The sequence below is a fragment of the Mytilus galloprovincialis genome, chromosome 9 (assembly GCF_965363235.1).
Source record: "Mytilus galloprovincialis chromosome 9, xbMytGall1.hap1.1, whole genome shotgun sequence".
NCBI classification, from domain to species: Eukaryota; Metazoa; Mollusca; class Bivalvia; order Mytilida; family Mytilidae; genus Mytilus; species Mytilus galloprovincialis.
Window position 1 is genome coordinate 78,062,455 of NC_134846.1, and position 6,085 is coordinate 78,068,539.

Consider the following 6,085-nt stretch of genomic DNA (forward strand, 5'->3'; position numbering starts at 1 on the left):
ATTTGATCACAATCCAAATTCAGAGCTGTATCACGCTAGAATGTTTTGTCCATACTTGCCCCAACTGTTCAGGGTTCGACCTCTGCGGTCGTATAAAGCTGCGCCCTGCGGAGCACCTGGTTGTATCTGTTGTGAAATATATTTAAAACATTGATAGTAAATAAGAGTAGGATATTTATGAATAGTTGGTCTCATTATAGAGAGAGATGGTCTGCATGATGAATAGCCTTTAAAGGCTATGTTTTAATGTGTACAGGTGTGTATGTGTGGAGAGTATAAGTGTGTATATGTGTATGATTACAAGGTGATGTTTGTATAGATTTGTATAAAGTATGGACATATTTATATTGACACAAACAAGTTTAACATATCATGGTGTAAATAGAAGTAACATTATTTTCTTTTCATATAATGGTCAGATTTTTTAAAATATGTAAATGATTTTCTATTGTGTGTTTTTCTAGACCAAACTCATGACACTTTTCTTTGTTGTTATTCATTGCTCAATTAAAGAGCTTTTCCATTATTCTATTTTATTTTATTAGATAAATAGTGTTTGAATGGTCAAGGAAGTCCTCATGAACAGTTTTCAAGATAATTTCTATTGTCACTGTGTTGACTTTCTAATGTCTCAGCTAATCCTTTAATTTAGAATATCTTAAAAATTTGATCATTTTTTTAAATAAATACACTTTGTTAATGCATAAATACATTCATTTGCAGTGTTTAACTTCTGTAGCCCAGATATTAAGCAACCATAAGTAACATTATTTTCAAGTTACATTCTTATCCTTTCAGTAGAAACTCTTGTAACAAATTATCACAGCTTGAAAAAGAAATCAAAGAAATATCTTTTCTTATTTTAATGTTTCATGAAAATTATATTTCCTTAAGTCAGTACCTCACATCTAATTTGTAAAACTCTGTTAAGTAATGATTACATTGTATAGATAAAGCATAAAAGTATTATCTACTTGATTAGGTATGTCTTTCTATCAAACACAAGATATTAGATTCTCTTATTAGCTTAGAACGTTCTCTATGCACTTGACAGATTGTGCCAAGACAGTTCCATTTATTCTTTTGTTCATTTCGTATTTCATTTTTGACCAGATTGCACATTGACCAAATTGACCTATAGTTTGGTGAATGTAGTGTGTTTAGAAGTGTCCTAATCATTCATATGGCAGGACAAATTACAATCCATTAGTAATACAATCGGTCAATTTAAGTCTTATCTTTTAGTGCTTAATTTTGAGTATATGATTATCAAAAGAATTAATATTTGATGCTGAACATAGCCAAACTTGGAAAAATGAAAAAAGCGACTGTTCAAAGAGGATCACAATTTTTTGCCATAATTAAGTCAAACATTAAATAATAAATTCATTTCATATAGGTATTAATCAGTCATTATTCATTAGCTATATTGTTGTAAAAAGTTAGTCTACAAAAAGAACTTTTAAAAACTAGAAATGTTATCTCCCCTTTGTGATTTGTTTTCTGTGTCAGCTGTGATCCCTGTTTGTGCCTTTATATGTACAGATGATGTTGTTTCAAGATTAACTGGTTGTTTATGAATGTGTTAGTGCTAGCATTCAGCTTTTATTGTTTTTTATCCTTGATATTAATACTCTTAATTTACCAATTTTATTAAAGAAACAGTTAGCAAATACATGTACCAAGGTTTCAATTAGATTCTTATCCTTTCAGTAGAAACTGTTGTATTAAAAAAGTTTTCTATATTAATCAATTTTATATGAATTTTATTATTTTAGTCATTTTACTATGCATTTAATTGAAGTAGTTTTATTTTTCATTATTCTTGAATAAATAAATAAAAATAAACTTAATGTTTTTTGGTCATTTGTTTTTAAAATGGGATATTTTATATGTAGCGTTTTTTTTTAAAGTAAAATTATTGTTTTTAAAGTTCACTAATAAGAGTATATTGTTCTCTCACTGTTCTGTTAAATCACAAATGTTGTCAGTATTGGACTTTTACCAGTAGAAATTACTAGAAGTTTCAAAGTGACGACAAAGTTTTGTACAATGTGAAGCTTCTTGAACAAGGGCTACCTGAAATCCATATAAAGTTTTTATGCATATAAAGATTTTTTTGACCAAGAAATTATTGTTAGAAAAAGTTATTTTACATGATCAGCATTTTCAATTAAAGAAGAAAGTATATTTTTTGTATGCTTTCTTGTTAAATTTGAAAAGGTGGGGATTTTAAAAAATAAAATGGCAAATTAAATATTTCTTTCTTTATTGTTGTAGCTTTTGCTAACAACAGTGTGTTTCTCTTTTGCCCTCATATTTATACTTTGGCATAAGAAATTATCCCAGAGTTAAACATATTTGTTATTTCCTTTTTTATATGGTAAATAAAGTGTTTTCATTAAATTTTTATGTGTCACAAATTTGATGATTTATAACAGATAGTTGTTTTCTACTGGTTTACTCAGGTGTCATGTGACTGACTTTTATCATTGACTGTTGTAATTAATGTGTAATATTTATATGAAACGCACATTGAACTCCATACTAAGTTTATTACTAAAAATGTATTTATATTTACTATCAGCCCTTTGAAAAATATAAAAAATGGGGGTGATGAAATTTGAACATTTAATTTTTATAGTTATGCTCATGTGAAAACATACTTTTTTTTCTTGCTAACATTGGTTAAAAACATTTTTTCAATTATGAACAAAAAACATTTCTGATGTGTAACATCCAAATAATACTGTCTAAATTTTCTTACAACAAATCTACAGGAGTTGATTACCTGGTCAACCCTGCAGAACAAAATATTTTCAGAAGGTAAAAAATTGCTCATGAAATGATCTGAAAAATAAAATATGTAAGCAGTTTGTTATTGGTAGTATTTCATAATGTCATGACCTTATTTGACCTTGGTGCTACAATTCTCTGTTCATCCTTCTACTGACAGTGCTCATCATTTTAACACATTCATTGTACAGGTTAATCACAACAATAAAATATTAAAAATTCAAAGTGTAGTGTTTTGTTTTTCCCAGTATCTTAACAAGAAGCTAGAAGGAAAACTATTCTAGCAATCACACAGAAAACAGAGAAAGTGTCCTTGTGCTTGAGTTGCTATAGGTGACGAATACCACTATTTAATGGAACATGACAGTCTACTGACAGTTAGAGCACTGAGAAATACCTACCGAACTGTATTGTGTTAAAATTTAAAGTTATTACTACCAAAAGCAGAAATCAAAACTTCGAAAAATTGTGCCAATTTATAAGAATTATAAATGACAAACTGGATTCTCTCTGATGTTAACCTGTTGACTGTACTGATCATGTATTGTAAATTAATATGCTTTTCTGTATACCTTTGTTCAACTTAGGTGATATCAGAATACAATGATGTACATTAGCAAGGAGAATATCTTTTTTCACATTTGGTTGGGAAATGTGAAAATAGCCAAAAAAATAGAGAAACAAAGTTTCTTATATGGTTTTTAAAAAATCAGGATTATTTGATTAAATTAGCCACATGACAAAATTAATGAACAGGATGAAATCTCAATATAAAGGAATTATGTTCATATAGAAGACTTTACAGCTATTGTTTGGTGGCAAAAGTAAATAACTCTTGTTGAACAAGTTTGTTATTATGACAATTAGATTCTGGATTGCCATGGTTTTTCAGCAGTTTGTCATTGTCTTTTTGAGTACAGCCATACAGATGTGAAAAGAATAACTTATAGAAATGAAATGTTTCAAGTCTAGGACAATTATTAGTAATATTACCAATTTATGCTCCAACAAATATCTACAGAAAAAGGATGTATACTTGTATTTCAATAGGTGTTGAGAAATCTATTTTATAAGAAATGTCCCAAATTGCAGAGAGAGCTTGACTATCAGTTCTACCTAGAAATGTGGACAAAGGGAGATAACTTCAATCAAAATATTACTGAAATCCGTTTCTATGCTTCATACGTTTCCATTGCAAAATGAATGCATTTTGATACATTTGCTCTCCTCAGGGACCATTGCTAATCTGTTTTTGTCTTGTTTCAACAACTTTGAAAAAGCAAGATTTAGCTGAGGTGTTTGTGGAGATTGCTGTCAATTATGTAGTAGTTTGCGATTAGGTAAGATTATAGGGTATGTCCTAAATATTCAGTTGACAATTGTATTAGAATTGTATCAACATTATTTGGCCTTCTCTTCAGTCATGGTCTATTTGAAATTGAAACTTTTGCTTAGTTTACATGTATTAGTTGGTAATAATGTCAGTTTAAGGGGGACCATTAGTAGTAGGTTAACTATACTTAGTATTTAAATGTATAACAGTATAAGCATTGGCATTTCTCATTTTAATAGAGTTTATTTGACCCTTCACCTTCAGTGATGGTTCAGTGATTTCCAATGCTTTGCATATTTTCTTTTTTTTTGTATCATCTGACCTGACCAGGTTTTCATAGTTCATTGGTCATTGCTAAGTTTTCTTGGTTAAGTTTGTTTCTTAGATACTATATTTGATCCGTTGAATGATTGTAAAGTGTACATGTATGTCTGATAGGGTTCATCTGACCTTGACCTCATATTCATGGTTTGTTAGTTAATATAAATTTTTCATGGTTTTACTTTAGTTTGTTTCTTGTATACTATAAGCAATAGGTCAATTACATTCTATGTATGGAATTACTGTAAGGTGTACATGTATTTCTTACCTTGACCTCATTTTGTTAGATCATAAGTTAATGTGATACATGTAGTAAAACTTTATATTGAGTGCTGTCAATTTTAAAAATTTGATCCCCAAAAGATTCAGTAGTAGACTTATCATCTTCAAATGAGCACCATACTCAATAATCTTATTTACCGTAAATTCCTAACACCTTCTATTGTAAAAGTACCGTAATCTGAATTATCTGCCCTTGTATTTGAGTTGCCTCCCTTGGCAAAGTTGGGAAAAAATTTAATTACAAAAAAATTTTGTTTTTTGTAAAATACAACCATAAATATGATGGAAAAAATTTAATTAAACAAAAATTTAGTTTTTTGTAAAATACAACCATAAATATGATAAAACATGTCATTTTCTATGTTGAAGAGAAAGTTCTTACACATGAATTACCTACTACTCTAAACATTTGTACATTCTATTAAAGATCTAGACCTGGTTTTCTGGTATTTCCAAATCCAAGATGGAGGAAGACACCCTTTCTAGTTATTGTAAAGGTAAAATGTAGTGGAGCTGTTGTATACATGTCTGAAGTTATATTTCCCCCAAGCATTTTTTTTAACTCTTGCCTGGCAGGAAAACCAATGCTGTAAGGTGGTAGGTTTAATTGTGAAGAATGTATATATATGTAGTCATGCCCATTTAGATGGGGATGTTAAATCAAATACCTTCTATGAGGGTCTGTGCTTAATAAAATTCCCTGCAACAACTCTTTGAAGCATATTGTTTTCCCAGTGGCAATCAAAGTTTCCAACTCTTAATGGCAGTTAACTAACTTTCAAAACCTACCTATAATATATTATAGTTTTAAGTTGTTCTCTGTTAAATATGAATATGAATTATATTGGTGCTGAACTCTAAGCAAAAAACAATCAATCAATGTGATCGAAGATTATGTTTAGCTGATAATTTACACAGCTATACAAAAAAATCTAGCAATTGATGAGTGGCCTCTGTTGTAATAATTACTTAGTAGTAAGAGTGATTTTTAGTTTTCTTGTCCATAATGCTTTGTCTTCAAAGTCTTAAAGTTAAACTTTATAAACTTTGTGCATCTGAAGCCTTTGCTTGATTTTACTTCATGAGGAAAGTGCAATCCCCAAAAATGAAAGGCAATAATGTAAACCATGTATGAATACTTGTGAAACTGTATGACCAAAAGCGAACTAAAAGGAATAGTCAAATCTACCAAGGAACTACATTGCTTGTCTAAGTTGGAACCATAGTTTAATAATAATTGCTAAATCTATTGACCTAGACTGAATACCATAACAACTTGTATCAATAAAAGATCATTTATGTGTCAAGTTTTCAATTTAAACTCAAGTCACAGTAAGACAACAAACGCAATGA